Here is a 16,958-nt window from a genome sequence, read left to right as displayed (position 1 = left end):
GTAAGGTAATGCACTGTAGTAGCAAGAACAAAAATTACACCTACATACTGAATGGGGTAAAATTAGGGGATATTGTACTGGAAAAAGACTTAGGTGTTCTCATAGATAACAAACTAAGCAGCAGTTCCCAAAGTAGGATGGCAGCAAAGAAAGTTAATAAGATACTAGCATGCATAAAACGGGAAATTGATGCAAGGGACGAGGGTGTTATACTCCCATTATATAAATCACTAGTGAGGCCGCATCTTGAATACTGTGTACAATTCTGGGCACCGTACTACAAAAAGGATATCCTGGAGCTAGAAAAGGTTCAGAGGAGGGCGACCAAACTAATTAAGGGCATGGAGAGGATGGAATACAATGAAAGGCTTGAAAGACTAGGAATGTTTACATTGGAAAAGAGGAGACTGAGAGGGGATATGATCAACATCTACAAATATATAAGGGGACAATACACAGAGCTTGCGCGGGACCTGTTTTTGGCCAGATCAACACATGGGACTCGTGGACACTCGCTCAGGTTAGAAGAGAGGAGATTCCGCACAATACGTCGTAAAGGCTTTTTCACGGTAAGGACAATACGTGTTTGGAATTCCCTGCCTGAGGGAGTTGTAATGGCGGACTCTGTCAACACCTTTAAGAATGGGTTAGATAAATTCCTCATGGATAAGGATATCCAGGGGTATGGTGCATAGTCATGCATTATAGTTACTATAAATAGGGATAAAATGCAACGGCTGAAATCAGCATCAGTCATAATTTTAGACAAATCATTGTGCATAGGAGACCACAAATAGGTTGAACTTGATGGACAATTGTCTTTTTTCAAGCTCAGATACTATGTTACTATATATACACTGTACACATATACACTGTACACACATATACACTGTACATAGATACACACATATATACACACACTGAACACACATACATATACACTGTACATACAATGTACTTACATACACACATATACAGTACTCTATACATATACACTGTACACACATACATATACACTGTACATACATAGATAATGTACTTACATACACATACACACATATACAGTACATACATAAATACATACATAGCATCATACAGCTGCAGGCACCATGCACATGGCCACTCTCTCTCTCTCCTGCCTCTTCCCCACAGAGCCCCGAGCACTTCAGCCTGACAATGAGCCCAGCTGGACAAAAATCAGCTTACCCTGGGCACCAATCAGAGGGGGGACTCCGGGTTCTGCAGCCAGCAGAGGGAGTGAGGGACAACAATAACTATCCCCGGGAACACACAGGACACACAGCACTGACAGCAGCACTACCCCTGGCCACCTGATGCTGCCTTGCAGACAACTTACTGAAGCCGAGAGCACTGCTGGTAACATCCATTTCAGTGAGTGCCGGCAAAGAGAGATGGAAGCGGCTGCGCCCTCAGCGCATTTGCACTGTGTGCGGCGCACCGCTGGCCCATAGGTAGTTACGGCCCTGGTAATAGCACTGGTGGCCAACTTGGTAAGAGAATAAAGCCTCATCCCCGCAGGAACCATATGAGAAACTGCGCAGTAACGCTCCCCACTTCTAACAAATGGAACAACCAGGAGCAGAATTACCTTTCTATATCATTTAATGACATTCTAACTAGATGGGCCCAGTGGTCTTTATCGAACGTCAAATTCTGTTTCTATGTAACTGCTGCTCCCTCATCTAGAGAGTGCTGAATTTTTTCATTCAGGCGTATAGACAGTGACACCCTTCTCATTCCATATTTACAGGTATTCAGTGACTAGCACAAGTCATGTTATTCATAGTTCACTGTCAAACAGTAAGTTAAATTATAGTCTTCTACTCTCCTGTATTGTTCTGGACGGATCCAGTATGAAATGCCGGCGCTGGGTATCACGGCAGTCATAATAACACCGGGATCCCGAAGATGGTATAACCCACAGGGGTGAGTGTGGGGGGTTATCCCTTACCCCCTAACTTCCTGCATCCTAACCAAAACCTCCCCTCTTAGTGCCTGACCTTAGCCACCACCCCCCCGGAGGTGTCTAAACCTAAGTCCCCATACCCGCTGCCAAAACCTAACACTCCCTCCCCCACAGCCTGACCCTTACCACACCCTGGTGTGCCTAACCCTAACCCTCCCTCCGCACAGCCTAACCCTAACCTACCCCCCCCCCCCCCCCCCCCGCATAACCCTAACCCCCCATCTGGCACCTAAACATGAACCCCCCGACCCAGACCCTAAACCTAATCCGCCGGCTATACTTACAGAAAGCCGGCTATCGAGGTTCCAGCATCGGTCTTCTGCCTCTTTCGGAGTTCTGACGTCGGGATTATAAAGGGTGTCGGGATTCCGGCGTCGGTGTTTTGGCAGCCGGCATTCTAACTACATCCCGTTACGGACAATTTCCAGTGCACATATAGGAACCTATCTAATGTACTTCACCTTGACATGGTGGATGGGCCCATATTTTGGGAAAAATATGTACTAAGTACCTCAATTATACTCTATATTAATTTGCAGAGTTTATTATAATTATTTTCACTATCAGTATTCTTAGTCTTTAGAGTGTGCACCTGCATTTTCTTTTTTCCTGCATGGTACTACAAGTCTCAGCATGGTAGCGCCTCTTATTAGGTTTAAGATTAGGGTGTTCTGGAGACTCCCAGAACACTGAGACAGTTCTTAGAAAGGTAGGCTAGTTTCCTGGACCCCAACAGTGCTGGTGGGCAACTATACACAGTATCGTGTATCACTAGTGGTTAGACACAGTATCGGATCACTCAGCGTGAACATTGGTAATCTGTGTAACCCTCATGTTTCTCATAATGGTCTGTGTTTTTACACTGCCGGGGTCAGTGACGCTGCATCAAAGGATACAACCACTGGCCTTAGAACATCCAGAAAATTTTCTGAAACATTGGGTGTCACCCCCCTTCCCTGCCCCAAACGGCCATAGCATGCCAATTGTGCTGTGGCTTAGGGGGCACTGTGACTGTTATCTCATGCGCAGATTTTAAAACATTGGAGATGTACACCAACCATCAGGTTGGTGTACATCTCTGAATCTGGCCCTATGAATTAAAGGCGATTCAATTATTTTGCGCAACCCCTGCTTGGCGTCTATACTAATGGGCGCCCAACAAAGCAATTCAATTGTTGCTCCATTCAAGCGCCCATTAGTATTGACGCGTGAAAAAGCACCAGGTTTAGCCTTTCAAAGCGGCTAAAACCATCTAAAGTACGTGTTAGAGCATCCAAATGGATTTTGCACACATTTCTTCTCGCACCTCAGGAGGCTGCGAGAAGAAAAGTGTCTCCTGCGGCTAATGGGCACCCGAACAGACCAACAACTGAACTCCGTCGGATGCACATTAGTTTAGGCGACCAGCAGGAGGTGCTGCAAACAATTGAATCGCTTCTAAAGAGTGAAATATTTAATGAATGACATCGGCAGCAGCCTAGTCACAGTTTAGTCCAATCAAATCAGATCATCTAGTGCTTAGTGTGATCAAAATCTTTGGCACCTTAGATTCAATCCTGCCAAATATTTAGTTTTACACAGATTGCTCAATATATGTGTGATTTGGGCCAATGTAGAAATGCTCTATCACATTGGAAAACAAAACAAATATTTTCATTCCATTAATGCCGTGTGGATAATTAATACCATTCACCAGTTTGTTTATTCACATAACAGAATATATTAGTAATGCGATAGCCTAGAAATTGAGAGACAGATTATCAATCATGATTGTCCCACACAGAAGAATTAAGAGCTATTTCGCACACAGAAATATCTGTGGAATTTATCAGCAGCACAGAACAATACCTTGTATTCCGCAGTTATGTTATTTTCCTTAGCCAGACAATAACTTTCAGAGTGAATGACTGACTAGAGTTGTATAACATTGATATTTGATAATGCCATGTTATATTTTACTCTTTATTTCATATAAGTAACCTTTGAGAACAGAATGTAAATTGCTCATATCAATTTGAAAATACAATCCAGGTGCGTGAAAGGGAGGGGGTAGTCTAAGCTAGAAATACATTGGCGATTAACTCCTGGCGTCCCCCATCACACCAAGCTGTACCTGTACTAAGACATGAAGAACTATATATACACACATATATATATTGTATATACACAGTATAATATATATGTATGTATGTATATATATATATATATATATATATATATATATATAATAAGAAATCAAGAGGCCTTAGTTACATACATTTGCAAGTGAATCATGAAGCCACCAGAAGCTGGTGATCCCAAACTCTAGGTCTGGGCCTGGGGTGTAGAACCGCACAAACCGGCAAAGGCCAGCTACCCCAGGGCAGCACATTGCGAGAAGGTAAAGTGTTAGTACGTGTTAATAAAAGGAAAGCAAAATCTATATACAAAAATAACTATACTAGTGAAAGTGTAATTAAAAGACCAGAAGGATTAATAAATGTGTTAAGGGGGTGCTAAATAAGTTCTCGCAGTGTGCTACACCACAGCAGCCAAGCCCACCAATCCAGGGGAACCACACCCCAGACTCGCCCCAGGTAGTACTACTACTACTACTACTACTACTAATAATAATAATAACAACCCTTCCGGGTAATATAACATAATGCCACATGATATCGGCATCTGAGCAAATGTATCCGAATTGAGAGCTAACTTAGCTGAGGATACCCCCTGGGATCTCCAAATAGTACTACAGAGACCAGCATGCCCTCCAAACACTGGTCCCATATAAGTAATCCTTGTTAGATGCAGTTCCAATGTTTTAGCAGAATAAAATCTTTTTTATACATATCTTTTTTCAAAGGCCATTTATTTAGCTAATTCCAATGTAATGAAAATATATCAGACTTTCCAATAACACACCATTCCCAAATCGTGACATGTAAGGGATTCCTCATCTAAAGCCTGATAAGAATTTCTTAGCTATATGGTTAATTTGGAATATGTTTTCATTACATTCTACAAAGTTACTTAGTTCTGGCTTTGTATCACTGCTTCATCTACAGTATCAGAGGTGTGATCAGTTTATTCTACTGCAGAAAATCTCAGTTTAATTTAATTTCACGTTTACTAGCTGATAAAATCATCAGATCATTGCGATTTATTGTGTGCTGCCTTGTAGTGGAAATACATAACATTATAAAAGCTATTTTAACAAATCTTTATCTTCAGAAGAATCCAGTACAGCTTTTTAAAGCATATACACACTTGTTCCCGGCAATGGACAGAGAGAATTGTGGGTCTTAACTAGGCTAAATTTCCCCTAAACTGAATATAAAATAATTAAAAAGCAAGGATTACACTTATTTAAAAGTGAGATTTCAGACATGGGGAATTAAATTAGCCCCGATGATTTAACAGGTGTGGAAAAAGGGTGCCCAGGGCTATTCGTTTAGAGCTCCTTTTTCTCGCCCGGTAAATTACACCGTTAACGGGCACTAACACATAGAAGATGGGATGCATCTAAGCTAAAACTACCACTTTTGGAGGGTTGGACCTTTTCTCATATGCACCAAGCTTCAGAATGTATTATATTCCGGAGCTTTGATGCTGTGGGCAACATGATCTTCATTTGGCATTACCCTATAGAAGCCTGCGCTTCTTTACATGTTTCCCCCTGAGAGGGATCCAACTGGATTGCTCCCAGCACCCCCTGTAGCACCTGCGTCACTTTACGCATAAGCAGAAGGACTCCCGGGTTCTAAACCCAAAAATGCAAAGGACAGCTTCTCCTGGGAGAGTAGTCCTTTGTGATTTTCTTCAAGCATATGGCGTTAATAAATGCGGTTATGCTTGCGATGCAATGCTTGATGCATCTCGCCAGTATTTGGGAAAAGTTTCCAACAGCGACACCAAAAAATAGACTGTTTAGCAGGGATTTATTTTTAAACTTGCTCAAGCTCAAAAAAAAACATATCCCCATTAACTGCAGCCTGCGGGCTGCCTTCAGGACTAATTAAATAGCCACGCTGCTTCAACAATTTGCTTGCGGTAAATTACTGTAGCTAATTGAATTCCCCTCACTATTATTATATGAAGAAACTCCAACTTCTTACACAGAGCACCACAATCAATAAAAGGTGCATAAGATTTTCTTAACAATATAGAATTACCAAGTAAGTAACACGTGTGTTCATCAGTATCGTTACCAAGCCTAACAAATTCACAAAATAATATTTAATACAAACTTAAACGATATAAAGTTGTGGCTGACTATCATCCTCATCTACACTGGGGATTGTTAACAAGAGTTACCTGGTTAAGGTCTATTTTAAATTACACAAGATTACAATTATATTGATGCCCCCAGAGCCAGTATTTCTCATGAACATATCTTAGCAATGCATACTTTATGTGTGATGGTGAACAACATGACTATTAGTGAAGTATGACATGGTACTTATAGCATGGGCCAGAACTTGAATGCGGTTTACAATAACCACTTATGTTTAAGTCATACAATATTTTCAAAACAAATATGCCAACTGCAAAGTGGTTTTTGTAGGAAAACAGTTATTACGGGCGTAAAAAAAATCTCAACAATATGCACATTTTCTTTCCCAATAAATGACCTAACTCAAGGCCTGACATCACTGGAAATTCTAGGCACAAATAACATATCCGTCACTGGGACTGAATAAATTCACAATCTGCCAAAATGGTGTACTGTATTTGCACTAATGGTTGTGATTCCAGCAATATAAAAATTGTCTAGCCCTGTGATGATTCTAAAGCTCTCATTGTCTACAGGTCTAGTCTCATGAACACTCTTAGCGGGTCTCTTATCAGGGCTTAAGTGTCTCACCACACTGGCCTTGGGAGTGCAGTGCTGGTACTACAACAGAAGTGGCCTCTCCAGTGGGCTCTACAGTAGATGTTCAGCTAACCTTCTGCTCTCACTGAGGTCCCCCATCTTATTCAGTGTTGATTTGCCCTGCTATTGGTCAAAGGTTCCCAAGGAGATGTATCTGTGCTGGGCAACCTGGATTTTTGAACATCGCATTTAGAGATAAAAAAAAGTGACAACAACCCTTTTACACAGTGTACTCGCAACTCACTGAAGGCTGCATCCCGATTCCCTACTCCTGCATCCTGCAGTCCCTGCGACACTTGCATGTCTATCTCCTGTCCATCCTCTTTTAGATTGTATACTGCTGACCCTTATCTTTTTAGAGACATTACTATACGTTCTGACACCTCCCTTTACAATGGAATTTTGGCATCCTGCTTCTCTGATGTGACTCTAAAGCCTACCCTTCTGGATGTTGGATATGGCCATTCGAATTTATTTATACATAGGGAAAGTGACCAGTGACAATTCTGCACCTGAACACAACATACTTCCATGAGACACCTTGTGAGCCTTACACTTACCACCTTTATCCTGCACAAATGGCAAAAACAGGAAGAGCTCCAAAAGGAAGCTGGTAAAACAATATGGGGCCTATTTACTAAGCCCTGGATGGAGATAAAGTGGACGGAGATAAAGTCGGAGATAAAGTACCAGCCAATCAGCTCCTAATTGTCAATTTTCAAACCCAGCCCGTGACATGGCAGTTAGGAGCTTATTGGCTGGTACTTTATCTCTGTTCACTTTATCTCCATCCAAGGCTTAGTAAATAGACCCCTTAGTGACTTAGATCTCTGGTGTTTTATGAAGGAGTCTAATACCTCATTATGGAAAGTATTCCTCAGCCCTCATCTACTACTTACTCAACTACATCTGAACCTGTCCCTTGTTGAGGGCCAATTCTGTGGCTCTGCTGTGACACCCAGTGTGACTATTACTGAAGTGCAGCATCTTTGCACCCTGCCTACCAAAACAAGATCTACCCTCTAAAAAGGAGTTTGAACTATTGGAAATCAAATAGAAAGAGATCGTAGCTAATCTTCAAATGGATCTTTTGAGTCTTGTCACTAGGCTTTAATTTTAGAGGACCATAGCAAAAAGATAGTTGACTACCAAAAGGAGTTATGAGATGCGGTGCCCCGCCTGGTGCAAGATCTTTGCTTATTGCAGAACAGAATCAATTAGCTAGATAAGAGAGGCTGAAGAACCAATTTGCGAACCCGGATTCTACCAGAGGATATTCCCACAAGGGTCTCACTGATGTCAAGACAAAAATCTTTATGGAACTAACAACCTGAGCCCTGAAAAGCAGAAAGCTTTATCCCCGTGGGTTGTTCTGGATTGGCTGGAAGTGTCAGCTGAACACCAGACTGGACAGGATTGGTCAGTAGAGAGTCAGCTAATTGGAACCAAGGCCGGGGTCCATAACTGGTTTTGGAGGGAACTTTGGTTTAGGCCCAAACACCAGGAAGTGGAGCATTATGGAGGATCACACTTAGGATTATACACAGAATGCTGAGAGTGTTGTGCAGAGGCAGCATGTATAGACTTCACTAACAGTTATGCACAATGAGCAGGGAAACCAGCTGCTGAACACGGAATCCTGCAGATTACTCCCACAGAGGAATTCCCACACAGGTGACTAATAAGGAGTTTTAGATACAAGAAACACAGACTGAAGCTTGCTGAACTGCAGGAGTGATGGCAGAGGTAAGACTCAAGACATGATGAACTTAGTCAGGATTGTGACAGCATGCCTTCAATCATAAACCCTCCATTCAGAGTGCATGCAATGGATATTTGTCTTCTCTCTTTCAGGTGAAACGCAGAACTAGAGAAGGTTGCCCTCTTTCACTACTTCTGTTTGCTCTTGCTTTGGAACTGTTGGCTATTGCTTTACATGAGAATATGTCTTTCATGGGGTTTCGAGTTGGACCATGGGAAACTATGATGGCATTGTTTGCAGACGATATGCTCTTATTTGTGAGCAACCCGACACTTGCAATCATGAAGATGTACTAACTTATTTCGGGTCTTTTGCAGAATATACAGTAAGGTGAATTTCCATAAATCTGAATTTCTAACCCTAGGTACCCCTTCCACTTTTGACCCCTCTCCTTTTTTGAAGGCTCATCTGACTAGAGCAACCATGAAGTACTTTGGCATCTCTATATCCCCTACCCTCTCAGGTTTATATAGGGCAATTTTTTCTCCTATGCTACATACTATGCTTGGCTAGCATTTCAATGCATATTGCACGAAAATCCCCATAGCTCCAGATTCACCACCCTTTACTTCAACCCAGAATGGATAGTGCTAAGTTCCAAGTTTGGTGATGTAAAGGTCTTTCCGCTATATGCAGCATTTCAGAATTTTTTTATGTACTTACAAGCTCATCACTTTGTATCCACGCTGCCCCCTCCTTTGAGTAGAGTAGAAGATACTGATGGACTTCATTCTTTGTTAATTACTCTTGCCTCCTTAACTTACAAAACAAGATTAATCACTATGTTGCTCATTCAACAACCCCCAGATATCTTTATTATCATTCATTGTCAATTAACCTACCAGTATGTGGGAGAAAGTTAGATAGTGCCCTGATTGGAATCTAATAAATGAGCCAATGTGAGGCAGACAAACTAACCACTGTGCCACTTGTTTGCCAAGTCCAGTCCAAACTTTTTAATTTAACCATTAAATCCAACAAATATGCCAGTTCTAAGCCAAGATAATGTTGTCTGTCTTGAGCTTTGTGAAATCCAGGGGTAACCTCAAATGTGTTTGTTACAAGAGAAAACAAATGGTAGTTTAAACTACTAAGATGTTGGCTGGCATGAATCACAAGACTTGGCCTGCCTATGGTATGGTAGGGGTGTTTCACTTTCGGAAGGGTTTGAGCTGTGGGTCTAAGCCTCTTCGCTCCAGTCTTATGAACCTCCCTCCCTAATACTTTTCGCTGGTTTATGAATGATCGCTGGCTGCAGCAGTAAAGAATGGCAGGTCACCAGTCCGGGTCCAATCATTTATTTTGGCTGCGCTCCCTTCGTTTACTGGTAGTTGGCTGTATCACCCTAACATGGGTATGTGTGTCATCACCCAATGGGTGGGTAGTCAAGTTAAAAGGCAAGTGAATACCCCTTGTGGTGTTATAATTGAGTTGTGCACCTTGGGCGGTATCAGCCTACTATGCATTGTTATTGTGCACTGTGTATTGTGCCGATTCTGACCATCCATTCTTTGCCACCATACTCTACTTTCCCTTAAATACACATTTAAATAAATATAACATTGTGAAGAGAAAACAAATCACCAAATAGTGTTTAAATTAGTATAGCACCAAACAAGTGGAATAAAGGTAGTCATTCCAAGTTGATCGCTAGCTGCATTTGTTCGCAGCGCAGCGATCAGGCTAAAAACCGGCAGTTCTGTGCATGCGTATGTGGCGCAATGCACACGCGTGACGCACGGGCACAATGAACGATGCAGTTTTGCACAGGGTCTAGCGATGCATTTCAGTCGCACTGCTTGCCACAGAGTGATTGACATGAAGTGGGCGTTTCTGGGTGGCAACTGACCGTTTTCAGGGAGTGTTCGGAAAAACGCAGGCGTGCCAGGGAAAACGCAGGCGTGCCAGGGAAAACGCAGGCGTGGCTGGGCGAACGCTGGGCGGGTGTGTGACGTCAAATCCGGAACTGAATAGTCTGAAGTGATCGCTAGCGCTAAGTAGGTTTTGAGCTACTCTGAAACTACACAAAATTTTTTTGCAGGCGCTCTGAGATAAAAACTTTCGCACTTCTGCCAAGCTAAAATACACCCCCAGTGGGCGGCGGCATAGCGTTTGCACGGCTGCTAAAAACTGCTAACGAGCGATCAACTCTGAATGACCCCCAAAGTGATAACAGATGATTAGAACACCACTTACAGTATCTGGCATTGATAGCTACGGTCAAATGACAACCATTAGAGTCATGATATATGAAATACAAAGGAAGAAATGCAGCACAGTGTGTACCATTTTTAGCACTGCAAACTTAATATGAAAACAGAACTGCTAATAACCCTTTTTTAAGAACATACTAGTCCAACAATAAAAACCCACAGTAGGGATAGTGAAAGGTTAAAAAAAGCAGAGTTGTAATTCCGCAGTGACATACAAATGGTAGAAAAACACACATACAAGATTAAAAAATATATGAGCTTATCTGTCCATTGGGAGAAGTTCTGTTTTCATATGTATAAAACAACCGTGAATACTGGCTAGTCTGGTAATAATTTGCCTTTCAACATGTGCATGACATATTAATTGTTGGGGAGTGACTTCAATAATTGTTAGGGATCAAAAAGACAATCACTTTGGGGGACAAACAGATTTATTTTATTAGTGAGATCGTAAACACAATACAAGATGATTTTCCAATCCAGACTCCTATTGCACACTTATGAAGTGCTACAAATTATACAGTATTTCTTTTTCCGGATTTTGGAAAAAGAAATCCAACTATCATTAATGGGCCCTACACACTGGCAGATGATACTGCACTATATGAACGTTCTCGTTCATTAATGAACGAGAACTCGTTCATATCGTGCAGTGTGGAGGCACCAGCGATGAATGATGCGCGGCTCCGCACTCATTCATCGCTGGTGCCCCGTCGCTTGTGCATGCAGGCCAATATGGACGAGATCATCCATATTTGCCTGCACTGCTATGGAGCCAGGTGATGGGTGGAGTGAAGAAACTTTGCTCCCCCGTCACGCCCCCCCCCACCCGCCGCCGGGTCGCCCGTCGGCCGTATCCGCCGTCGGGCAGCTTGGCGGCGGATCTATCACTGTGTAGGGCCCATTAGAGAGTACACATTTGAGGCTAGAAGTCCTTTTAAAGTAAAATTACCTACCACTTTAGTAAGAAAGAAAAAAAATCTCACAAACGCACACACATATAAACTGAAGAGGGGGGCAGATAGGACAACCAGGTACAGGATAAGAACTGATTAATATCATTGTAGCCTCGCCCACTTCTTTACAATGACGCTAATGCGGGCATTGTATGGCAAGGACGGGGCCGCGATGACGTGATCGCGTCTCCACTTCCCAGACCACCCCCTTTTCCTGAGTCATTCCCCCTGAGCAGAGCTGGCCCTACCCAATATGATGCCCTAGGCAAGATTTTGGCTGGTGCCCCCTAGCACCAACGCTAGTTCCCCTCGGATCCCTGCACCCCTTTCCCAGCACCATCACCCCTCACCCATAGCAGTCCTTATTTTGGCTTTCCTACCCGCTTTAATTTAAATAAGAACAGTGTGCACAGTCGGCGCACAGTCCAAAAAGGTATGTGTTTTTGCTGGCAAGGGGCATGGCCACACAATAATAACCCCAATTCAAATTATGTCACACAGTAGTACAACTTTATTCACAATTTATCATGCGAAAGTGTCCCTTATTCACATTACATCACACAGTAGTACCACTTTACCTTATAAACGTTACTCCTCACAGTAGTGCCCCTTATTCACATTACATCACACTGAATTGCTCCTTATTCGCATTACACCACACCATATTGCTCTTTATTCTCATTACACCACACCATATTGCTCCTTATTCACATTACTCCACACCATATTGCTCTTTATTCACATTAGACCACACAGTAGTGCCCTTTCTATACATTACACCACACCACGCAGTAGAGCACATTATACACATAATGCCACACATTAGTAATGCATTTATACACATAATACCACTCAGTAATGCCCCTTACACATATGGCACACATTATTAATGTCCTTATAAACATAATGCGCCTTACACATTATACCAACCCTTAGGAATGCCCTTATACACATAATGTCACTTAAACATATACCGCACATTATTAGTGCCCTTATACACATAATGACACACATAGTGCCCTTTACACATTTGCTGCACATTATTAATGCATTTATACACATGAAATGCATAATGCCCCTTACACATATGCCGAACACTATTGCACAACCAACCCACTCACACACACAGCACTCACACGGCCACTAACACTGTGACCTCTGCCTCTGCTTGGATACAGGTGAGTCCTCATAAATCTTGCCTCCAGGCACCATGCAGCGGGAGATGCCTGGCGCAAGTCAACAGGTATCTCTGCTAACGTCAGGTGCCTATTTTTTGATGAAAATGCATCTTATTTGCATTGCTATGTGGCTAGGATGCACAAGCAGCTTCTCCTGATTAAAATGATACGCGGCATGCCTATATACTGTGTGTGACTGTGGCTGCATCTGCATACGAAATGCTAAACACAGAATATAGGCATGCCGCATATCATTTTAATCAGCAAGAGCTGCTTGTGCCCCTAGGCATACCAGATGCCCTAGGCAATTGCCTAGTTTGCCTATGTCTAGGGCCGACTCTGCCCTTAGTCATCAGGGGCCCCGGTGCAATGCACCTGCTGCACCAATGGTAGTTCTGCCTCTGAAAGTGTCTCTTTCACAGCTGTACAGGAAATTCTAGAAAACAAGCAAATTTGTTTTCCCCCAACCCTGCTGGACATTGGGGGTCATTCCGAGTTGATAGCTTGCTAGCAGTTTTTAGCAGCCGTGCAAACGCATAGTCGCCGCCCACGGGGGGGAGTGTATTTTTTGCTTTGCAGGAGTGTGAACGCCTGTGCAGCAGTGCGCCTGCAAATACATTTTGTGCAAAACAAGACCAGCCCTGTAGTTACTTATCCTGTGCGATGATTGCTGCGACAAGTGATACGGTAATGACATCAGATACCCGCCCAGCAAACGCCTGGCCACGCTGCGTTTTTCCAAACATTCCCAGAAAACAGTCAGTTGACACCCAGAAACGCCCTCTTCCTGTCAATCTCCTTGCGATCGGCTGTGCGACTGAAAGCTTCTCTCGAACCTGTGCAAAACCACAATGCTCTTTGTACCCGTACATTGCGCGTACGCATTGCGGTGCATACGCATGCGCAGATTAGCCATTTTTTCACTGATCGCTATGTAGCGAACAATGGCAGCTAGCGATTAACTCGGAATGACCCCCCATTATACACAGAGACACGAGAATACACTGTGGAACAAATTTCAAAGAAAGTGCTTGTCCACAAAAGTCTTGGTCATTTCACACTATGGGGAGTATTCAATTAGTGTCGGATCCTCTCGGACAGTGAGGATCTGACACTTCAGTATTCTATTACGGGCAGTTTCCCCCTGTTTCCCCTCTCATTCTGACCATTTATTTTCGCCCTCTCCTACAGGCGAAAATGTATGGTCGAGAACGGACCCATATTCGACCACAGCGGGGTCAAAAACACATGGCTAAGCATAGATTCCCCTCATCCGTGTGTTTTTCGACATTTCAGAGTTTTCGACAGGGCGGAAAAACAGCGCTTCAATTTAATATTGAAATGTTGAAAAGTGACGACTATTATACTCCTCTATACAGTGGCGTAAGTTCGTCACAGTTGCCCGGAGGCAAGATAAATATTGGTGCCCCCCTATTTCCTATATTAAGATAAATATATGTATGTATGTATGTATGTATGTATGTATGTATGTATGTATGTATGTGTGTGTGTGTGTGTGTGTGTGTGTGTGTGTGTAGTGTTCTGAAAAAAGATTTATATACTGTATTTATACATTTAATTGTCTTTTATTTTAAATTGTCATTTATTTTAAATCACACATTTCTTAGCAGTCATACCCAGGATTAGAACCCATGACCTGTTACACTAACAGCAGACACTTTACTGATGGAGTTATTTGCTCCTGTAAAGGAAGCATGAGAATTCTAACTATATGAAGTTACATGTAATTGTCAGAGAAGTATCTTCATATAGTTAAAATCCTCATATTTCCTATACAGGAGCAAATAGCGTCATCAGTAAGGTGTCTGCTTCCAGTGTAATAGGTTGTGGTTTCTAATCCTGGGTGTGATACTTGTAAAATGTGTATATTCAGTATAATAAAGAGGGTGTGATTTGTAAGGTGAAGGGACCAGTGAGGAAGTCGGCCAATGAAAAGACAGTGACAGCTATCAATTAACTTAATTCAATGGTGTCACAGAATGGGAGGAGAGGTGCCCCCCTTCAGAGCAGGAGCCCGGCAGCAGATGACTCCGTTACCTCCCAGAGTTCTGCCTCTGCCTCTATACCTTCTTAGGACGTTCCCAGGGCCGGATTAACAATGGGGCTGATGAAGCTGCAGCTCCAGAGCTCCAGGCCCACCATGCTGTAAACGGGGGGGGGGGGACTCACCTGCAACACTACAGCATTCCAGCCATCGGCAACCCGAGGCTCCGCCCACTTAAACCCCAGCGGCAGTTTAACTTCAAACACCACCAGATACATGGCCGCATGGTAGGCTGCAGCTGCACTAGCCCCCCTGTACTGCATAGTGTCTCAGCGCTCCACGTGACAGCACACCGCATAATGTCCTATGTGCCGACCTCACCACCTCAATCTTATGCAGCCGAGTGTGAACTCATCTCCATGAGGGCAGCCCAGACAGCCGAGTGACTGATCCTGCAGTGCTGCTGACTGGTGATCGGGATGTCAGGTCCTGCTGGCTGCTACTGATCACCGAGCCTCAGATAGTGCTCCCATAAAAGGTACAGTATACAAGCACTAGCAGAAATATATATTTTGATCAAGTTTCATATATATTTATATGTGTGAATACTGTAGTTCGTATAATATATGTATGTATTATATGTGTGAATACTGTGGTTTGTATAATATATGTATGTATTATATGTGTGAATACTGTGGTTTGTATAATATATACATGTATTATATGTGTGAATACTGTGGTTTGCATAATATATATATGTATTATATGTGTGAATACTGTGGTTTGTATAATATATGTATGTATGTATATATGTATGTATGTGTGTATATATGTATATATATAGTCCCCCCCACTTTGCTCTGCCCCCTCTCTGGCTTTTACACCATCACAGCTTTGTTCCGCCCTCCTTTGCGGCTCCATATGCACAACACTCACACACACATACACACACACACACACACACACGTGTGCATATATACAGTACGTGTGTGTGTGTGTGTGTGTGTGTGTGTGTGTGTGTGTGTGTGTGTACGTGTGTGTGTGTGTGTGTGTATATGGATAGATGGATAGATACACAGACAGACAGAGAGCTAGAGAGACAGAGAGCTAGAGAGACAGACAGACAGACAGACAGACAGACAGACAGACAGACAGACAGACAGACAGATAGATAGATAGATAGATAGATAGATAGATAGATAGAGAGTCCCCTTGCGTGCTCTATTCCCACTTTAGTGCACACCCACGAGTGGGAATAGCCCCGGTTTGCCAGGATTCCGGCTGGCGGCATTGTCAGCGGTCGGGATTCCAGCGTAGGTATCCTGACCGCCGGCAACGTAACTGCAGCCCCCGGCAAGGGACTCCACTATGCTGCATGTACTACTCTATTGCACTAAATAATTATCATGAAAATATCTATCACATTAGTGTTAAACTTTGGTCATGCTGTCTGGTCTAAAGCTCACAGCAACTTTGCTTATAAAGGTGAGACCGTTACTAACACACCTGTTGTTAAGCACCTAGGAAAACAGCTCATACAAGCTATAATTAAGTTTAACAGGGTGCATGAGAAAATGTGATCACAAAAGGATGAATTTAAAAATGAATCTAATAAACAGAAAGCACTATTCCACGGCAATCAATACTGTATTCCTATATTTGGGGTGCAACACAGTTTGTGACCACATTGTTTAAATAGAAATCCCAGGGGCTCTGCACTCACTATATTATCTAACAAACAGTGGCGTTTTAGTTCATGTATTGATCAATGCATTTAAGCCTACAGCCCCCGGCAATATTGTTAGTTAATGGACAATGACCTTGTCCTCTTGCATGTGATCTATACTTCATTGTGATGTCAGCACAATTGTGATGTCACTGGCCCATGGCCCCTGTAGCTAGATAAGCTCACCTCCAGGCAGTTTACTGCCGTATCTGCAGTGAGAGGCGACAATGTTGCCTCCTGTAGCCATGCCACCACCGCGCAGCATCGACCAGAAAC

General features: G+C 43.0%; 1 protein-coding gene and 1 long non-coding RNA gene across 10 annotated transcripts in view; one reads left to right on the top strand and one right to left on the bottom strand.

Moving 5' to 3' along the window:
* Positions 1-16,958, bottom strand: part of SULF2 (sulfatase 2) — a 663,681-nt gene that overhangs the window by 200,905 nt on the left and 445,818 nt on the right. The window lies entirely within an intron of this gene.
* The window catches only part of LOC135055178 (uncharacterized), a 126,275-nt gene continuing 124,502 nt past the window's right edge, over positions 15,186-16,958 (top strand). Inside the window, exon 1 of the long non-coding RNA XR_010243674.1 lies at positions 15,186-15,494. This is a non-coding gene — a long non-coding RNA (uncharacterized LOC135055178). The remainder of the gene's footprint in view (positions 15,495-16,958) is intronic.

This window comes from Pseudophryne corroboree, chromosome 3 (assembly GCF_028390025.1).
Source record: "Pseudophryne corroboree isolate aPseCor3 chromosome 3, aPseCor3.hap2, whole genome shotgun sequence".
NCBI classification, from domain to species: Eukaryota; Metazoa; Chordata; class Amphibia; order Anura; family Myobatrachidae; genus Pseudophryne; species Pseudophryne corroboree.
Note: the sequence above shows the minus strand (reverse complement) of the source record. Positions and strands in the feature narration are given on the sequence as shown.